General features: G+C 38.9%; 1 protein-coding gene across 11 annotated transcripts in view; it reads left to right on the forward strand.

Annotated features, from left to right (window-relative positions):
• Positions 1–22,047, forward strand: part of FOXP1 (forkhead box P1) — a 625,706-nt gene that overhangs the window by 87,819 nt on the left and 515,840 nt on the right. For all 11 annotated transcript variants that reach the window (XM_044933847.2, XM_044933846.2, XM_044933848.2 and 8 more), the window contains one exon: positions 5,367–5,496. The gene's annotated coding sequence lies outside the window, so the exon portion shown is untranslated. The remainder of the gene's footprint in view (positions 1–5,366; positions 5,497–22,047) is intronic.

The raw sequence follows: 22,047 nt of genomic DNA on the forward strand, positions 1-22,047 counted from the left end.
GCACAATTAATGGTTCAACACTTCTAGGCTTTTCTCAAAAATGTCTTAATGGGCTTTTAATTTATTGCAGCTCCTGACTAGCAGGCTTGAGGCAGAGTTGCTGTTGACCCCCCCGGGCCAAGGTGCTCTCTGAGGTGTAAGTGAAATAGAAGAGAACAAAGGCCAAGTAGCGAGTCTGCCTTGACCTCTCTGGGCGGAGTCCCTGGGACTTGCTGGGTTGCTGGCCATGCAGTGGCGCAGTGCACTACAGAGTAGGGGCCGGGGCGCATCTTCATCAGAGTTCCCTGGAACAGCTGGTCAAAATGCAGATTCCTTGGACTCCAGATTGAGACTCTGGAATCTGGGGGCAGGAAGCTGCATTTCATGACAGTGTCCTCATTGTGTATCACGTTTGTAGTCTAGGACCTTGGTGATTGACAGCCACTGTGAACCAGTGAACCTGGGTGGGAAGCAAGCTATGGCTTTGCCAGACTTTTTAAAATTTCGAGACCTACATGTCATTATAATGCATTAACTTTTATTTACTCACAAGTTCTTGATTTTTTGGCTCCCTCTTCTTAAATCAGGCAAGCTTCTTTCTGCAGTCTTTCTCTTTGAGCTTGAAATGCATCTTTCTGAATGTCCTTGTAGAGAGATTGTAAACTTTTAATTGTCTGAAAAGATCTTTATTTTGAAAGATAATTTTTCTTGACATGCATGCAATTCCAGGTAGATGGTTTTTGCCTCTGGGTGGTGTTCTGGATAATTTTATTTGGATACTGGTTTTCTGGTGGGTTTTCTTTTTTTTTTTTTCTTTTTAAATTTCAATTGCTATATATTTCATTTCTAGAGGTCAGAGTTTTGGTTAGAGTTACAGAGCTTGATTTTATAGTATATGTGTGTATTGCATGTATATATATATATTGTATGTATTTTATAGTATATGTACTATAGATACATATAAAACTATAGTATAGTTTATGTGGTGTTTTGGTTAGAGTTATACATCTTGTTTTTTATAGTACATATGTATATATATGTATGTATTGTTGTTTAGTCACTAATGCATCTTTGCATTGCAGGAGGGTTCTTTACGGTTGAGCCACCAAGGAAACCCATATATGTATTATAGTATGTGTATATATGTGTGTATATATATACACACACACGTGTGTGTGTGTGTGTGTGTGTGTGTGTGTGTGTGTGTGTGTATGGGGCTTCCCTTATAGCTCAGTTGGGAAAGAATCTGCCTGTAATGCGGAAGAGCTACGTTCAGTTCCTGTGTAAAGAAGATGCCCTGGAGAAGGAAATGGCAACTCACTCCAGTATTCTTGCCTGAAGAATCTCATGGATAGAGGAGCCTAGCGGGCTACAGTCCATGGGGTCACAAGAGTCGGACACAACTTAGTGACTAGACAACCATCATATATATATATACACACATACACACACACACACACACACATAGTGTTTATTTTATAGTGTATATATTAATACTATAAATACATACAAAAACTATATATATTATATATAGTATTTTGATTAGAGTTATAGAGCTTGTATTTCATAGTATATGTGTATTATTTGTGTATAGATAGTATATTTATAGTATTATGCACTGTACAAATATATATAAATTGTAGTATATCATTTATATAGTATTTTGGTTAGAGTTACAGAACTGATATTTTATAGTGTATATATGTATTTGTGTATGTATATACTATATGTGTCTATAGAGAGTGTATAGTATATATAGTGTGCAAATACATATAAAAACTATATATAATGTATATAGATTATGTAGTATTTTGGTTAAAGAGCTTGCATTTATAGCATATAGTATATGCATATGATTTATATATACTATATACAGAGTGTATTTATAGTGTATATCCTGTACATGTGCAAACTGTAATATATCATTCATACAGTGTTTTGGTTAGAATTATAGAACTTACAGTATATATATGTGTCTATGTATATATGTACTCTATGTGTGTGTAGAGAGTATATAGTATATATAGTGTAAGTACATTTAAAACTTAGTATCTATCGTTCATACAGTATTTTGGTTCGAGTTGCTCAGCTTGATGGAGATGAAATTTAGTCTTGAGTCAGCTGAATTCTTAACAGAGCACACAAAACCAAAAAATTTCCACACAGCACAGTGATAGTTTGTCCTTTATTTTTTTAATATGCCTGGTGACACTAACGTTTTAGGAAGTCAAGCTGATTAACACTAATGATACTCGTAAGCTTTGTTTAACCAACTTATGTCTTAGCTAAAAGTCAGCCTCTGTGTGCATCCAGAGTGGAAGTCCTGCATGATCTGTCTCTTCTCATAGCAGTTCTTGCACTCCTTGGTTCTTTAACCCACCTGTGAACCTTTGACTGCGTTTCCCAGGTGACTCAGTGGTAAAGAATCTGCAGATGTGAGTTCGATCCCTGGTTGGGGAAGATTCTGTAGAGAAGGAAATGGCAACCCACTCCAGTGTTCTTGCCTGGGAAATCCCATGGACAGAGGAGCCTGGTGAGACCGTCTATGGGGTCACAGAGAGTTGGACATGACTTAGCAACTACACAACAACACAAAGCCTTCTACTAAGATATTCTGTTTTGGAGGAATTCCTTTGCAGTCCCGCTTCCATTTTCCTTCCAAAGCTTGAAAACCTCCAAATTCCCCTCAAAATCCCTTATCTGCCCAGATACCTAGCGTCTTTTTATGTGCTCACTTATGTGGCTTCTCTGTGCTTCCAGATCCCTCTTGAATCACAGGCCAGACCTGTGTCCACAGCCATCATTTGGTATAGGGGTTGCAAGGGTTCTTTTTCTTGCCTTTTTCCCTTTAAATTAAATGTGTACTATTAAAAAGTTAGCTGCTATCTTTTAAACATGAGGAAATTTTACAAAATAGTGATTTGGATTCTTGTGTTTGATTTTAGAATTGAAAGCTCTTACAGCCTGGGGTTTATGTTGTCACAAGGCAGTAATGGGCTTGTGGGGCTACTGGCTGCTGCTGTCTTAGCTAAGAGAGCCTGGGGCCTCCAGCCTGCAGCCTCCCTCACCACTCCCTGGACCTTTTACCTGGTCTGTCTTGCTCACTCATATTATCTGCCTGGTCATTGTGGATGCCTTAGCTTTCCCAATACGAACAAGGAAGCTCAGGTCAGAAAGGTCTACAAGGCCTTATAGCCAAAACTCACTCAAGCAAGCCTCAGTCAGAAAAATGTCTAGTGCAAGGTAGGCACTCAACATTTTATGTTAATATATTGATGAGAAAAAGCTGGATTTCTTTTGACTGTAAGCTTTGTCAAGTTCCTAATAGCTGTGTGATATTGGCAGGTTACTAAAACTTTCTGTGCCTTGGTTTTCTTATCTGCATGTAAGAGTGTCTTTGTGTTAAGAATAGAATTAAATGAAATAACTGTTGTAAAATACTGAAAAAAATATCCAATGCAGTGTGTATTTTCAATGAATGGCAAGTGTATGCTTAGAGGATCCTGAGAATTAGTTCTTTAAATTGTTGATTTGTTTATTGACTCCGTCTGTCTTGAGTGGCTGCTATGAGCCAGGCATTTTTCTAAATTTTTGGAAGATAAGAATACAACAGCGACGTTTCCTTGTCATTTGGAGCTTATAGTCTAGTGGAGAGGACAAGTGAGGAAATGAGAAAAAAGTTTATAGGTGATGACAAGAGCTCTGAGGACAGCAAATAGAATGATTTAATTGGGGGTGATAGCTTAAGTACGTAAGTGAGACCGCATGCTTGAAGAGGCCTTTGCCTAGAAGACCCTGTGATGAGAAGGAGCCACTTGTTTAAGGAGTAAGCTCATGGCATTCCAGGTACTTGGGAAAGCCAGTGCACTAAGTGTGAGGTAGGAAAACCCTTGGCTTCTTGAAATGGATGTCCACCACTGCATCCATGTTGTAGTTGAGGATTGAGTTGATGGCTGGTGGTGGTGTCAGAGAAGTAGAAAGTGACTGGATGATGCAGGGCCTTCTAGGCCAGAGAAATAAAAAGATTTTGTCCTGAAGATGGTGAGCATTTTCAGCCCCTTTCTTTTTGCTACATGACATCGACTTAGTAGGTTTGCAGAGCTTCCCTGAGTCTTGAAAATGCTTCTTGTATCTCAAGGCTACTTGGAGTTTGGACACAGGGGCTTTATCATTTTGAGACAAACTGTGGTCTGTGATTGGCCCTATCCAGTTACCTGGTAGTTTGGAAGAAATACAGAATCTCAGGCCCAATTCCAGAGACACTGAACCAGTGTCTCTGGGAATGGCCCAGGAATCTGTATTTAGAAAGGTCTTCAAGTTATTCTTATGTATGCTGAAATATGAGAACCACTCATCTGTAACACACATGGGCACATTTCCGTAGGAGTTGGAGCTGTAGTTTTGGGAGAGGAATGGAAGCCTTCCACGTTCACCCAGTGGGGGTTGTCAGCTGCCAAGGCTGCAGGTGTACCAAAGTTTGGCACTAGTGCCAAGGTGAGAATTCCTCTGTGCATGTGCAAAATCCTCTGCCCGCTGCTCAGTTTTGGTGTTGATGGAAGATTCATAGTAAAAACCTTCTTTTTTAATCTGGAAGCTTGGAGAAGAAGCTAATAGTTTAGGTTATTTGACATAATAGGCTTTATCCAAAAACACTAAGATGCTATGAGGTAGAAGGGACATGAAAAGCATTAATTAGTGACCTGCCCGTGCAGATGAAAGGACTGGAATCCTGAGGTATTAAATGACTTTCCTGGAGCCACATGATTGATGACAATGCTGGGTCTAGAATTCAGGCTTCTCCACTTGGGCATCTGCACATTACATGATGTGTTCTATCTTGATGGAACTATCTCCAAGAAACATCTCTTGCTCCTTATATGTAATTCATAAATGTTTGTAGAATTATTTTGGAGGAAAATGATTATAGTTACCTCTCTTCCTAGTTTTGACATTTATTATTATTTTTGAAACAATTTTTATTTTTACATGTTTTTATCTTCTAGTAAAGAGAGTTACTTAATATGAATCAGAATGTTTATCCATGTCAGATTTGAGTTAAAACAGCTTATTGTTACTGAACACTTTATAATTGGACAAAAATGCTATTTTTGTTACGCCAACATATGTAAAATATTTGGCACAAAGTCTGTAATAAACAACAACCTCTCAGTGTATGTGTTGAAGTAATTGGTATCTGTATCTTTCAAAACATTATTTCCGGTTTATATTTTACAGCATCACACTTGATATATCGACATACCTCATTTGAAAGGTGTTTTCCCCTACCTCTAGGTTCTATGTCTATAGCGCTGTTTTCAAGTTTAAGGAAGTGGTGGTTTTAGAAGTTACATCTTAGTTATGTGTAAAAAAATATTTTTGTATTGCAGTGTCCCAGGAGCTTTTGCTGACAATTCCAGTTTCCAAACGAAACATTTGGGCGATGGTGAAGGCTTCAGTACCTTCTCACATTTTCTGTCAACAATGAATGGACGGATGTGATGCCTGCTGGTCGAAAGGGTGAGTGAACATTTAAGATTATTCGTCTGAAAATTCACAAGGCCAAATGTGGGCTGAAGGGGTCCTGCCCAATGCAGGAAACTGAAAAAAATCCCAAGTTCATTGGAACAGCTACACTGAAGATGAGAGACTGTCATTGAGAAAGAACAGACACTATCATTGTTTTCTGGTAGAACCTTTTGGGATAACTTGTACACTGATCTGAGAATTTATAAAAGGTATAATAGGACACAGGAGAACTTTTTTTGTTTATGTGATTCTTTTAAGCATAATCTGAAGGACAAGCTACCTAAATTATGAGCTACATGCACAGTTGAAAGAGTAATTGCGTTTTTTTGTCTCATTACAGTTTGGTGATAAAATGAACTACCATGAAATAAGACCATAATGACCTCATTTTGAGTGATGGGAGGGAGATTTAAGTCTGATTTGTTCATTGAGAAGGTCCCATCCCAAGACTTCTACATGACTGGGGTTCTTGAGAAAGCAAAAGGGTTGGGAATTGTGGACTGTTAACAGATTTGCAGATAGACTTATGAGCATTTTTTCCTATCGTAGTTCTCCTCATCAGATTACTCATTGTAATTTTTAGGGGAGGGTGTTAGGAGAGGTTTGATGATCTTTTTCTTTTACATGTGTTTTCCATATTTGATGACATCTGTCATGTTCCTCAGAACTTGCTGGCTACCCTGTAGTAATGAATGAACAGTAGTGACTTGCCTTTATCAAAGACAAGAATTGGTTGAGCCTAGTTGTTCTGGGTAAAAACTCTGACATCATTCAATGGTAGCTTTGTCATAAAATGAGGTCAACTTTATGGGAAATCCTTTGGTTTCAGTCATTTAATAATAAGAACCATTGGTATAAATTCACTTTGTTTGTCTTAGTGGAGCTATATTTGAAACAGATTCTATTTAATGGAGGTAAGTACAGTGAAGTAGAAAGAGCAGTGTATTAAAAATTGGGAGACCTAATAGCTAGCTGACATGGGGAAGTTAGTCTCTGTTTTAATTTACTGTATTTAAAATAAAGCAGGTTGGTTAAAATGTCGTATTTGTCATTGCTAATGAGGCCCTGGAAGATGTCTGTTTAAGTCCTCTTATTTTACAGGTGGAGTGTATGCAGCCCAGAAAGTCTAATTGAGTTGCCTATGTCCCTGGGCTTGGTCAGAGCCAGGTTTTTTTTTTTTTTTTAATCATCAGTGATTCTCTCTAGCTTATCTCAATTATCGAGTGTGACATCCAAGCTCTGCAGTTTTGTAAACCTTCTTTGCTGATATGTGTCTCTTTAAAGCTTTTGTTTTGCATTCAGCTGCTTTGGGCGATATTTGGCTTCCCTGGTAGCTCAGAGGTTAAAGCGTCTGCCTGGAATGCGGGAGACCTGGGTTCAATCCCTGGGTCGGGAAGATCCCCTGGAGAAGGAAATGGCAACCCACTCCAGTACTCTTGCCTGGAGAATCCCATGGAGGGAGGAGCCTGGTAGGCTACAGTCCACGGGGTCGCAAAGAGTCGGACACGACTGAGCGACTTCACTTGCACTTTTTAAAGATTTTACAGGTAGAGGTCATTTTGGCAAATCCTTCCCATTTCGTAGATTAAAAGAGCTGTGGTGAAGCAGCCAGCCCAAGTGTCAGAGACCAGGTGATCCTCAAAGAGCCTGAGGGCTTTAAAATTCACTTCACTTAGGCTCCTTTGGTATCTGATTACCTATCACATTTCATTCTGCTGGAGCTGGAGATAGAGGAAAAACAGAGTCATGTCTCTTCCTAGTATAGTATATTTTCACTGGCAAGTAATAAAGCAAGTAGAAATCAATAACACATAAGGCAAGCATGTACACCATGAAAAGAAACGGTTAATGGAGTCATGGAATTTTAGATCTGTTAGGGTGCTTTGATCTTGTGGGATGGTCCTGGGCAAGTCCTATGGTTCCTTCTCCTATGAAGCTCTTCTGAGGTTTTCCGTTGCTAAGCAGCTGTGATAGACTTTTATAAGTGGTCCGTAGACCAGTGAGCAACTAGCAGGCATTATAAAAAATTATATCTTTGGGGATTCAGGTAGAGTTGAGAACAGAGCCTGGGTCTGTCTTATGTAAACATGAGAATTCACAGAAGTGGTTGGACTTCTGAAGGTATTGAACTAGCAATAAACTCAGGTTTGAGGTTACCTGTCATCGTCTTCAGTGTTGAGAGGGTCCAACTCAATCTCACTGTCATAAATTAATGTATGAAATTGAACAAAACTAAATGAATGGATTTATTGAAGACTAGGCTCATTTTGTTCATTAATTTCATTTGGGTAAGGCCTTCTATTTGAAAAACCAGTTTAAAGAACTATAATGAAAATGATATCTCTTGTATTGATATTAGGCCCAGACACATACCATTTTTTTTTCTAAAGAAGGAATTTGCTTCATATTTATCAGATTGTGATCAATTTGCCTTCACTATATTTTTAGTAGGAAGTGAAGATCCCTGAAATCTGATGAGCTGGGGTATATTTTGTGATTCTCTATCCTTGCTTAGCCTCAAAGCGCACCTTCGAGATTTGTTTAAAGGACTGATTTTCTTCCTCCATGATGCAGTAACCTGGCCTGTGATGCACTGCATATCTGGCAGCTAGTTAATCCTTCTCTTGTCAAAAATGTATTCATAGTCATGCATTCAAAAACGTATTCATTCTTATGGCTTTTAGAACTTTTAGAACAATTCATTGAGTAGCCAAAAGAAGCACCAGTTAATTGTTACGGCTGATAATTTGGAGTCTTTAGGCACAAAATCACCTCCAGTTCTGAGTGAAATGTTTCGTGATAAGTGACCTCATGGTGGAACAAGGTCCCAGTCACAGGAATAGGCAGCTAGAACAACAGATTCCTTACTCCAGTGCATGGAAGTGTCACCACATGAGAAAAGGTTTGGACAACCAGATGATTATGGCAGAATTTTTTGTTCAGAAAACAGGTAGTTGGGTAATGTACTCAATTTGTATTGGTGATAACCATGCTTGTGTAATAAATCGGCTTAGGGTCAGGTTCCAGAGAGAGAAAGGCTGAGAGCACTTGAGAGGTCTCTTTGTGATGTGATTCTTTAATGCCATCCCTTGCCAGCAGGGGATCAGAGTTGACTCCTGCTTCCTTGGTATGAAGCTTTAGTTGTTATTGGTACCTATGTGATGTACATCACGAGACTCCAAGAGTGAAGAGCAGGTAAGTCTGCTGCATATTTAATAGGCAGTTAGCCACAGTGTTATTAATAAATGTGATAATAACAGTCTGGATTTGCATAGAGTTTTCCTGAGAAGAGTTGACTGTAGATGGCAAATATGCTGGCTGTCCATCCATCTCCTAGCATTGCACTCTCCCTACCAATAAACTGTCCCTCGCTGGTGGATCTGAGATAAGGGCATAAATATCATGCAGCATTATTTTGTCACCAGTTATTTTTGCTTACTTGTCCATAGTTTCTCTTTGGATCTCTCTTATCAAATTCGTAGCTTTTGACCTACTAGAAAGAGGGAAAATAATTGATTTAGTTTAAGGCTTGATAGTGGGCTACTTTGTGGCTGGAAGTTTCTGGAATTTTTTAAAACTCAAGAATGTGGATTTTTGTCATTGGTTCTGAGATGGGGTGTGGTGGTGGTGCAGCTTCTAGGAAGAAGTGAGGACCGATAGGCATCTGGGGCCAGGAAAGCTGGTCGGTGGGCTCCCGCTCTGAGCTGCCTCGTGCAGAAAGCTGGTCAGTGGGCCAAACCACTGGCTTTGCTGAAACTTCCAGTACCTGAAATTTGACTTTGAAAAGTAATTTTAACAATTGAATAAACTACGTGATATGTTTTATAAGCCAGGGCGAATGATCTTAAGTATTTTGGTCTCTTTCATAACACAGTGAGCCTAATATTGGTAAAAATACAGATCTTCACTCACGCCATAAAGAGAGCCTAGATTTAATAAGCAGTTATGAGTGCTGGCAGCTGCCTATCAAACTGCATAACTTGGACTCCAGCATGTGAAGACGGTGTCAACTTAAATTTTATCTCGGAAGTTTTTTTTTTAAGCGTTTATTTTGCCTTTCTCTCCAGTCTCTAACCTAATGCAAGTAATGTAATTGGCTGAATATTTTCCACATAGCTAATTGGCTAGGGGCCAGGGGGGAAACCATTGTCTGGCTTGATGAAGATCAGAAATTAACATGACATTTACGTGGAGGTAATGGAATATATTAGTAACCCGGTAATGCAGGAGGGTGAGAGGAAGAGTGTCCATCCTTTCCTGCCCATAAGCAGCGGGAGGAGTTCTGATGACCGTGAAAGAAGCCCCAGTACCCGCCACCCCAGACCCCCCAGGACCTCACAGCATGGCCAGCCGGTCCTTGTGTTGCTTTTACTTTTGAATTCTTAAGACAGAACTGTAAGACAAACTAATGAATTATTCCATTTGTCAATTAAAAAAGAAAATCCACCAACTACTATTGTAAGATTAAATTCCAATTAGAAGATTGCATTTAATTCGGAAGCTATAACATTGTTTTAATGAATTCTCTCTGAGGTGACAGTTTGTGTGAGATAAATTTATATGGTGTAGGTAGGTATAAATTCATTGGATAATGTTAAACATGTTACTTCATATATATTAGCTGTGAAATTTATTTCTTCTCTAGTTATGTCCCCAAGGAGGTAGAGTCAGAGGGAAAAACATATCTTCAAAGAAAGAACCCTTTCTGTCCTTTCAGATACTTGCTCTAAAACAGCCTTTTTTCTCACTTTTATTAAAAAAAAAAACAAAAAACAAAACTGTTAAATTTGTGTATTAACTGAATTTATGATTCTTGGTGTATGCTATTTATAAAATTGAATATAGGTTTTATGATATAGGAAATTAGTCTAGGAATGAGAATATGATCCAATTTTGTAATAAAGGTAATCTGCATTTATATTGCAGATATTTTCCATTTTTTCTCTAAGCCCCTTATGGGATTACACACACATTTCTCTGGACATACAAATTCACTGTGAACTTTTAATGTAGTGGGCAGGCTTTTGTTCTTCTGACATCTGCACAAAGTATCAAATCCTTTGCCTAAATCAAAAGTGACAAACATTTTGGACACACTTTGGATTGTATAATTCCTTCACCTCTGTTGGTTCCTGTGCTCCTGGCAGACATCACTAATTGATCACATTCTCTTCTCTGCTCTGTGTGGATGTGGTCTGAGAAATTACTCCATTTAAATTCTTGGAGCTAAGCTTACAAATCCAGCATTTACATGAATGTGCTCACAATCATGTCAGGCAAATGATTTGTCTTTGAATATAGTATACTTACCCCAATATCTGTCACACAAGGCAATTTTGAGAAAATTTTACACAATCCTGGCAATTACCTGGTTGTGTGACAACTGGATTTTGATATGTGTGCGCCATATGTATAAGGTTTGGTAGGCAGTTTATTTTGTACTTTTTAACTGGTTTTGGTGTTATGTGTCTGAAGCATTACAGTTTTGTACTTTTTTTTTTTTTTTTTCAATTTCTATAACTTGGGAAAAGATAAGAGAGTCTGTTACCCTCTTGTTACCTGGGCATTAACTCAGGCTCAGACACGGCATGGAAGTGGCGGGGTGAAAACTAAACTAGACTTTCCCTCTTCAAGTGCAGTTTCTTTCTTAAAGGGAGGGGCATATACACGTAGCAGGTGCTGACCAGGGCCCAGCAAGTATCTTGCAATTTCCTTTTGCATATTAACCTTGGTTTTTGTCAATACACTGAAGCCAGCTGTACCAGCGAGGAAGGCATTCAGCTATTATATTTCAAATGATATCTTCTGTGATGTAAAATTCTAGGAGCTTCAACTACATGGCATGTTGTTTTTGAAAATAGTAGGTTTTCTCTTCACTTGGTTCAAGTTAACCCACAGAGTTTAAGAGAAGGAAATTTCCATTCAGCTTATGTTCAAGCTGCTGCCCTACCCTGTGGAGAACTGACATCCTTTTAACTCCTCCTTAAAAGAAAAATGAGCAATTAGCATATCTACATACCATTTAGTTAACTTACATTTCAATTTTGTTTCAACGTATTCTTTGATTGTTTAGTCATGGTAACTAGAGTTCTGGAAAATGGCTGAGGTTAACATGTGGATTGGTAACCTGTTGAGCCACATTTGTAGGATAACATGATTGGCTTTTGTCAAAGATGCCAAAATCTGTGAGCCCCGTATGGTCTGACCTGGTGCTGGCTCTTGGATTCTCTCTTACACATTGTTTGTTCTATATAGCGCCAACCAATTGATTGGAAGAGGCTCATGAGATGAAATCTTTTTCATCCCTCCTCATATTCTGTGAGGTTTTGGTAATAATTGTACCAATAATTATTTGTACCAAATAATTATAGCAGCCAGTCATTGAGCATTTATTTTGCCTGTAGTGGTTTGGATATCACACAAAGTATCTCATATCATCCTAACAGTATCTCTGTATACTTGATATTATTATTCTGGTTTTATTATTGAAAAGAAAGAAGCTCAGTGTCTAAGTGACTATTCAAGATCACACAGCAGGTTTTACAAGTGGAGTTTCCCTGAAGGTGGGTCCGTTTCAAAGCCTGTGTCTTAACCAGGAAGGCATGCGACATCCTTACCTTTGATTCCATGTTTCTCTAAGGTCCTTTTATTTGATTTAGGCAGGGAAGATTTTGTAGCTTCTAGTTGTCTTCAGGAAGAAGTAGAATCCAAGTCATTTAAATCCAACTCATGTAGCTTAATCTACACACAGGATTTTTATAGGACTGGGATAAAAAAGGGAATAACTTCTTCCAATTTTTTTTTTTTTCAAAAATATTCCTTACTTACTGGCCTTTTCCTCTAAATCTAAAATCTCCCAGATACATGTAGTTGGGCTTAGTGTTGCATGCTTCTTCCAGGTCCTCTTGTAAAACAAAGATGCTCTAGGTGATGGTGGCTCATGGAATCCCTAACATCCAAGCAGATGAGTTTTCTCCTTTGATACAACATGAACAGACATAGGGCCAGCAGGCCCGCTGATCCAGAGAACATGTGAAGAGAGGGACAGCCTGGGCTACTGTGCTTTTGTGCCCAGGGCCAGAGCCAGGCAGTGGCAGGGTCAGGCCTGCCACTTTGTCACGTGCGTTTAGATCCCTGTGTTTGAGCTGCAGGGACTTCTACCCATCCAGGATGGACTTGCAGGCTGGAGGGCCAGGAGGCTAGTTTCAGGTATGCTCTGTGGAGGTTTTCTTACAACATGTGCATTCAGTTATTAAGGGGATTTTTCTTTCCATATGTTTTAGTGTGGCATATTGGACTGTGTAACAGGGGAGCCTGGTGGGCTGCCGTCTATGGGGTTGCACAGAGTCGGACACAACTGAAGCAACTTAGCAGCAGCAGCAGCAGCAAGGGTGAAATGCGATGTTATTTTGCCATTTCCTTTACACATTTTCAGAAAAGAAAAAATGCAGCAGAATCTTGATCTTCTGGAATCTGGGTGATGGGTATATGGGAGTTCATGGTACTATTTTCTCTACTTCTTTGTATATTCTACCACTTTATGATGAAACAAGGTGTGTGTGTTTGGAGTAGGGGCATCAGTGAGGGGCTAATCTGGCTTATTATCCAGCCTGGTGTTGGTAAACCAGTCACCGGGTAGAACCAGGTTTCTACTCCTCTGTCCTCCGTACCACCTTGGGCAGCCTTCAGCTGCTGGTGTAATTGAATTGATACGGAGTCTTAGGACAAGGAGATGCTAACCTAATCAGCCAAGAGTTGAAGTAATTTTCTGGACAATATAGATAAAATAACTTTACCTGACATACAAGCATTCCCTGACTAACCTACAAACAATGACAGTGGTTGAGTAGCTGTCATAACGGAGCGTATGTGACATGCCAGGGGCTACGATACACCAGTTATGGAGTTTCTCTCTAACCCTTCAGTGGGCAGTGTTTGAAAAGGTACGGGGGGGACTGCACCCAGGGCCCATTGGACTTTCTTCTGTTCCACTTCCAAGTCCTTGGAGCCTGTTCTTCAGCCTGTGATTCAGGGACTACCTGAATTATGTTAAATATAGATTTCCAGACCCATACCCAGGTATAGGACTAGAGCTTGGTCTCTGAGTTAGTATAGATAAACTCAAGCCCTAGCCCCCAGGCTTCACTGAGAGGGTTACCTTGGCCACGTCAAGGCTGCTCTCCAAGCTTGTTTCCTCCTCTGCAGACTGTGGACAGTGGTAGCATCTGCCTTGTTTTCTGTGAAAAGTCCTCAGTACTGTGCTTGGCACCTAGTAAGCACTAGGTATGCATTCCCTGAAACTGTATTTTAACCTTTTTGAGACATTTACAAACACCCCGACATAGCTGGGAATGTTAAGGATGTAGCAATTAATGCTCCAGGTGGCATTCTTTGGTGGATATAATTTAAACCTTACATATCCTAGAAGCGTTTTTTAGGGTAATTATTAAAAACACTTTAAAAATCAGTGTTACGAGTTTTTTATGTAGGTATATGAAAAAGAATTCTGTCATCAAAGTGTATAAGAGTTGACAAGTGTAAATATGCAGTTAGACAGTTTCAAAAAACGTGTATTATTTACTGATCAATGTAGTGTCTCCTCTGGAGCCATTACACTCAGTCATTTCCTGTCAATCTCTCCAGGCTGTTATAATCAGACTATGGATATGCATATTAAAATACAAGAAAGTTATTGTGCATGTGTGGTGGCAGCTTTTTAATTGTTAATAATGTTGCTGCTTTAAAAAGATATCAGGATAGTTTTCTCTTATGATGGTTAATAGTCATCAGAATTGAAGGAGGGCTTAGGGAACCTGAAACTCAGGGTGGACGAGCATGAGGCCCACAGGTACCGATCGGTATCTGTGCTTCCAGGCAGTGCCTCCTGATAAAAGGGAAGAGCTTTTTGTCTGATTTTGGTGCTGAGTACATGGAGATTCCTTCTGCTCTTTTTTCTAATGTGTTTTTGGAAAAGTTTTATAATTAAAAAATATATATATGCTTCTATATGTGTGTGCTGATAAAAGAGCCATCTAACTTCTCTGTTGATAACAGGGATCAACAAACTTTCTGATCCAGAGAGGAAATATTTTGGGCTTTGCAGGCTACCTGGTCTCTTGCAACTACTTGCTGTGTTGTATGCAAGCAGCCATAGGTGACTAGACAGCAAAGGTCCGTCTAGTCAAAGCTATGATTTTTCCAGTAGTCACGTATGGAGGTGAGAGTTGGACCGTAAAGAAAGCTGAGTGCCGAAGAATTGATGCTTTTGAATTGTGGTGTTGGAGAAGACTCTTGAGAGTCCCTTGGACTGCAAGGAGATCAAACCAAGTCAATCCTAAAGGAAATCAACCCTGAATACTCAGTGGAAGAACTGATGCTGAAGCTGAAACTCCAGTACTTTGGTCACCTGATTTGAAGAGCTGACTCACTGGAAAAGACCCTGATGCTGGGAAAGATTGAGGGCAGGAGGAGAAGGGGACAAAAGAGGATGAGATGGTTGGATGGCATCACCGACTCCATAGACATGAGTTTGAGCAAGCTCAGGGAGTTGGTGATGGACAGGGAAGCTTGGCGTGCTGCAGTCCATGGGGTTGTGAAGAGTTGGACATGACTGAGAGACTGAACTGATACGTGATTCATATGTGAATGGTCATGGCTGTGTTTCCAATAAAATTTATTTACAGTCCTTTGAATTTCTTATAATTTCCATAGATCACTAAAGAGCAGTAGTTTAATTTTTTCCCAGCCCTTTAAGAATGTAAAAACTATTCTTAGTTCATGAGTGTAGGGTTCCAAATAGGGCCCCTATTTGGCCCTAGGGCCTGTGGTTTTCTGCATCTTCTTGCAGCCTGAAGCAACATTAAGGATGCAGTCTTTGTTGTAGCTCTGTCACCATGCTTGGGCCTGATCATTTGCTCTCCAATTTCTGATGAAATAATAATGTCATCATGTTTTCTTCACATCTCATCTTGAGATAGGCTTGTTCTGTGTGACTGGATTATTTATTGATTTAGAGTGAAATTTAGTGAGGGTTCCTCCTCCCTTTCCTTTATTTAAAACAAGAGAAAGGTGAGCCTGAAGTAAAAATGAGGTGGAGGGTAAAAGATGAAGTGAAAGGGAAAACAAGTCACAGAAAATAAACGGATTCTGAAACTGGTATGTAAAATCTATATTCTCCTCAATACAGTGTTTTCTGGTATGTGTTGTGTATCTCACCAGTGGAATTAAGATGAAATATTTTACAGTTACAAATGGACATTTTTTTAAAACTTGAGTTAGGTATTTTATATATATATATATATATATATACACACACACACACACACACATACACATATATATATATATTTATACACACACACACACACACACATATATATATATAATATGAAAGTGAAGTCGCTCAGTCGTGTCCAACTCTTTGCGACCCTATGGACTGTAGCCCGCCAGGCTCCTCCCTATCCATGGGATTTTCCAGGCAAGAATACTGGAGTGGGTTGCCATTTCCTTCTCCAGGGGATCTTCCCAACCCAGGGATGGAACTCTGGTCTCCCACATTGCAGGCAGAGTCTTTACCATCTGAGCCACCAGGGAATCCATATATTATATGAAATAGGTAGCAAAATACTATTAGCCCATCATTTGGTTTCTCACTATTGCTTAAATGCAGCATTTAATAAAATTGAGAGCTTTAAGGAAAAATACAAGAATTACTTAAAAGTGGTTCTTGGGCACACCAACACAAGCAGAAGTTTTTTCCCCTAAATATCCCTACTGTATCAAAGGAGGAATAGAGATCAGAAGGCTTATAATGTGTGTCATTTGATTTTCTCCAAAGAAATGTCTGGAGGATCAGAATGATAAAAAATGAGACAGAAGTAGACTCACAGACAGAAAACAAACAGTTACCAAAGGGAAAAGGTGAGGGGATAAATTAGGAGTTTGGGATTAAGATATACACAGTACTATTTAGAAAATAGATGACCAACAGGGACCTACTGTATAGCATAGGGAACTCTATCAATATCTTCTAATTACCTTTAATGAAAATGAGTCTAAAGGAGAATACACACACAGTTGTTTTTCAGTTGCTCAGTCATGTCTGACTGCGACCCCATGGACCACAGCACTTCAGGCTTCTCTTTCCTTCACCATTCTCCTGGAGCTTGCTCAAACTCATGTCCATCGAGTTGGTGATGCCATCCAACCATCTCATCCTTTTTTGTCCCCTTCCCCTGCCCTCAGTCTTTCTCAGCATCAGGGTCTTTTCCAGTGAGTCAGCTCTTTGCATCAGGTGGCCAAAGTATTGGAGCGTCAGCTTCAGCATCAGTCCTTCCAAAGAATATTCAGGGTTGATTTCCTTTAGGATTGACTTGGTTTGATCTCCTTGCAGTGCAAGGGACTCTCAAGAGTCTTCTCCAGTTCAAAAGCATTAATTCTTCTTTGCTCAGCCTTCTTTATGGTCCGACTCTCACATCTGTACATGACTACTGGAAAAACCATAGCTTTGACTATACGGACTTTTGTCGGCAAAGTGATGTCTCTGCTTTTGAATATGTTGTTGAGGTTTGTCAGCTTTTCTTCCAAGGAGCAAGTGTCTTTTAATTTCATGGCTGCAGTCACAGTACACTGTGATTTTTGGAGCACAAGAAAATAAAGTTTGTTTACTGTTTCCATTGTTTCCTGATCTGTTTGCCATGAAGTGATGGGACTGGATGCCTTGATCTTAATTTCTGAATGTTCAGTTTTAAGCCAGCTTTTTCACTCTCCTCTTTTACCTTCATTAAGAGGCGCTTTAGTTCGTTTTCACTTACTGCCATTAGGGTGATGTCATCTGCATATCTGAGGTTATTGATATTTCTCTCGACAGTCTTGTTTCCAGCTTGAGCTTTATGCAGCCTGGCATTTCGCATGATGTACTCTGCATATAAGTTAAATTAGCAGGGTGACAATACATAGCCTTGATATACTCCTTTCTCATACAAACACACATATACATATGTTACACACATATATGTGTGTGTGTGTGTGTGTGTGTGTGTGTATAATTGAATCACTTTGTTATACACCTGGAACTAACACAACATTGTAAATCAGCTATATTTCATTAAAATTTTTAAAAAATTTTAAAAAGTGTGAGCGTTCTGGAGAGAAGTTACCTCATATTGAGTCTCCTCTCCCCTTTCTGTGAGAGATTTTAATCTTTTACCTTGTAGACAGGTTGGCGAGTCAAGGCTAGGCAAACTGTGAGGAAAAGAAGGTTCATTTAGTGGGCCTTTTTCATAGCATGGAGGCCAGGGTATAACAAACACAGCATCAAGTCAGAGAATATGTGGGACCAGAGAAGAGAAATGAACATGGATATTTTTCAAGAAAGGCCTAGAAGAATAATGTAGAGGATTATTTCTTTCTCAAATATCATGATTCAACTTACTGGGATGTGAAAGGGAATGGGTTTCTGGTTTTTAGCAAGCCATCACTTATGAACCAAAGTATTGTTGTTTTAGTTGGGGAATAAACATCTGGAAAGGACGATGTACCTCTAAGAAGCAAATGTTTTTACCTTAATGTAATTTAAAAAAAAGGGAGAAAGTAGGCGAGAGACTAGAACAAAGGTAGAATTATGTTGAAAGCCTTGCAAATAGTTTCTCTTTTTTGTTGTTGTTGTAGTTAAATGAAAAATAAACATATTCCAGGATCCAGAACCAAGACCTAGAACCTTTAATGTATAATATAGAGCTGAACATGGCAATTAAGTACACCGGATATTAGCCAGATTTGCATCCTGGCTCTGTCGCTTGTTATCAGTATATACATGGGTAACTTACGTTGCTCTGGGCCTCAGTTTCCTGATCTTTAAAATGTGAATATTAGTAGTATCTATCGTAACTCATAAATTATTGGGGATTAGATGAGTTAATATACATAAGTTGTTCAAAGAGTTGGCGTGTAGTGATTTTCAGGGAACAATTTAGTTAGCTATCAGCACTAAAGTATTTCCCAAATAAAATACGTGGCTTGAGATCATTATAGCAGATTTGCCATTGTCTTTCTGGAGTGTCTCTGCAGTGTGGATTTTTATGTGTATCTGTGCCCATCGGTGATATACATCATACACATTCAGAGACTCCTAGACTTTTAGTATTCACAGAAATAGTAAAAAGCCCGTTGCTGTCCACATGCATGCCTCACATCTTTGAGGCCATATTGGTTCTACATGAACATCGAGCCTATTTGAGTAACTCTGGGATGGTAAACTTCTGTCCTTCAGATAGCCCATTTTATTATTGACCAGTATTTAGGACTAGGAAGTTCTTTCTTCCACTGGACTAAAATCTACTACTCACAGGCATCCCACTTAATCTTTTGGTGCTTTGAAATTCTATGAAACCCATTTCTTCTATGTGACAATCCGTCAAATATCTTCAAATAGTTAACAGATCCTTTCTTAGTCTTCTGGCTAAAATCCTTTGCTGCTTCTGCTATTCCTCTCTCGTTTGGTTTTAAGCATCCTGTAGCCATCTGGGTTGTTTCTCAAGGCAGCGATAGCCACAGAGGTGTATTTTTTGTTATGTGTCTACATTTATGTGAAATTCACCTAAAAGAGCCTCTTTTCCATAAAAATGTCTTTATCATTTGGAAACATTTTGACTTTTCTTAATTTGCATCTTAAATCCCAAACATGGGAAGCTGCAAGGTAAAGGAATTAATGCTCAAGAATCATAAGTCTTCCCTTGAGAGTCAGTATAGGCTTCCCTTTGTTCTGAGCCAGGTGGCTGTATAGGAGCAATGGGAGTAATGATGGTTGTAGTGACTGCAGGAGCAGCTTATTGTGGGCCTACTATGTGCCAGCTATTCCACTCAGTCCTCTAGTTGCAGTAGATTATTTAGTTCTCATGGCTATGAGTCTGTTGAGTTTTATTGCTATTTTCAGACTACAAAAGCAGTGTCAGGGTCAAGTTGGAAGCTTGTTAAAAAAAAAAACCAAGAATTTTTTGGTTAGTATGATAAGAATTATTCATCCATATAGCCTTAATACATATAGTTTTCTAACCTGCTTAAGTAATTGTGTCGTTTTGGGTGTCTTTTGCTTTATCCATTTTAATGCATGGGAAGGATACAAGTAACATAAAAATTAGCTCCCTTTGTGGGGCGAGTCTACTTTTATTCTATCAAAACTGTCAAATTATTTTTAAAGATACTGCTATTCTGAATGGGCTTGAGCCTACACACGCAGACACTGAGGATGGAGTACTTCTTTTGCTCTTGGCTTTTCCCAAATGACTTTCTCCCCCTCCCCTTCTTCCCACAAGACTCCCAGAGAGGAAGCCAATCACAATGTTATCGGCAGTAGAAAGATTTCAAAATACACTCATGGGCATGGGTAACTTGGGGGATGGCTGGGTGCCTCCTACAAGACTTAACACATTTCCTGAACATGGAGCCTCACCATGGCAACAGCCATGTCACATGACACATCGGTGACACATGTAAGGTGCTGCCACAACGCATCCCAGGTTGAGCGCCTGTGATTCATTGTTTCCACTGACACAGTGACTGCTGCAACTCGCAGTTGGAAGGTTCTCTGGCTTTCAGTGCCATTAATGCACACTGACTCCATGGCACATGGAGGGCTCAGGGAAGGGAAGCATCAATAAATAAGTGTGCGTTGTAAACATTGCCTTCATTAGCTCTTCAGAGAGATACATGTTCGTCATTCAAACCCCTTGCAACTCGAATTCTTCTTTTTCTAAGCATATTTTGTTGGTAACACCTTGGAAGCTTGAAAATGATTTTATTTTTATTCATAGTTGTACCCATTTCCACTTGGCAAACTTTAGAAGAGAGTTCACGATGGCCCCCTTTTAGTATTTATTTATATTCTTCACATGTAGCAGATTTATTGATGAAGGAATGATTCTGGGAATATTATATGTTGTTTCTCATTGTGAAATTTGCTGAATACTTTGCATAAATCAGTTGATGTTATTAGGGGTCCCTGGCACTTGTGGAGGGACATGGAGATTGTACCATATCAGGAGACTTTTCTGAAGGTCCAAGATGAGTTGTATTTTTAACTTATTTTAATTTCTGAGTAATTCAGTGAGTGATTAAAAAAAGTAGATGTGGAATCTGGAAGGCATTAAAGAGATGTCAAGGACAGACGAATTTTGATTTGTAGCCTAATGAAATGTTTTGCCAACTTTTAAAGATTTTTTTGAGAGCAGAACTTTAATCATTTGCTTGTGTTTCTGGCATGGTAAGGTTATTCCTGTTTCTGTTACACGAGGAATCCAAAGTGAAAATGGGATAATTTTTAATTAGCAAAATTATAAAACCATTTGCAGCCAAATGTTTCTTGTCTTGTATAAACTGTGAGGTTTCACATTTTACTTTAATCATTTGGGGAAATTTCATTCTGAAGATCTGTTTCAGTTAGTACTTTATGTATGGATACAGATTTTCAATATTAGAAATTAGTTTTCTGATTTCACTTGAATAATCTGACAGGATTTCAGTCATGTTTATTGCTTGTGCCTATTTTGGAGGTGTCATGATTACCTGAATCGGCCTTTTCACTAATATTCAAATCAACATTATGCATCCAAGGCTAAATAAATACTACAAGAGAAATAGCATTAGGGTGTTTGTAATGATTCTTTGTTTTTAGGTTGTATGATTTGTATATTTCCAAATAGTTTTTGTTGAGGTAATTATTTAAATCAAAAAAGTTATATTTTTACTATAAATATATGAATAGAGAGTTATTTTAAAAGTGTGTTTTATTAAGTAAATGAGAATAATGAGCCAAGTCCTGACAGCTTACACACAATTCTCAGAGTTTTTATTTTATGTTGGTTCAATTGCATTTGATTATGAGAGTTTTACAGTTTTCTTGGAGCTTTTTAGAAACGAACTTGGAAGCAAAAGTTCTATGGAAATGAGAAGGGATTTAAGTGTTCAGAATTTGAGAATGTTATGGAAGAAAGGTGGTGGAGACCATCAGGAGGAAAGTGTCCCTGCAGCGCTGCCTTCAGGGGTCGGTGGTGCATCAGTGCCCTTATCTTCAGCCCTTGGTAGAAATCGGAGGTGTCACTTTCCAAGAGCAACAGGGAAATGAGATGTGTCAATAATTTTCCTTTAGACTGAATAATTCCTTAATGAAACATTCTTAAACCTATATGATACCCCAGGAATGTCATATACTTAATCTTTTTATTGAACTGTGAAATGTGAAAAGACCAAAGGACAGGAACCTTAAGTTTAAAACAAACAGAACAGATTAATGAGTGCTGGTTCTGTATAGAATTTAGGCAGGCACTTATAATATTGGAGGTGAAATACATGTACTTGATATAGAAATCCTTGGAACGCCCATCTAGATTTGGTTAAGACTGTCTATGTCCATGTAGAAATATTGTCAATCTGGACAATATTAATACTCTTTTAAAACAGAATCAGATAAGAATTTCTTTGGGAAATTGTTTTTGTGTGTGTGTGTGTGTGTGTGGGACATGGCAATATGGTTGTCTGGAATTGTAC

This window comes from Bubalus bubalis, chromosome 21 (genome assembly GCF_019923935.1).
Source record: "Bubalus bubalis isolate 160015118507 breed Murrah chromosome 21, NDDB_SH_1, whole genome shotgun sequence".
Classification (NCBI taxonomy): domain Eukaryota; kingdom Metazoa; phylum Chordata; class Mammalia; order Artiodactyla; family Bovidae; genus Bubalus; species Bubalus bubalis.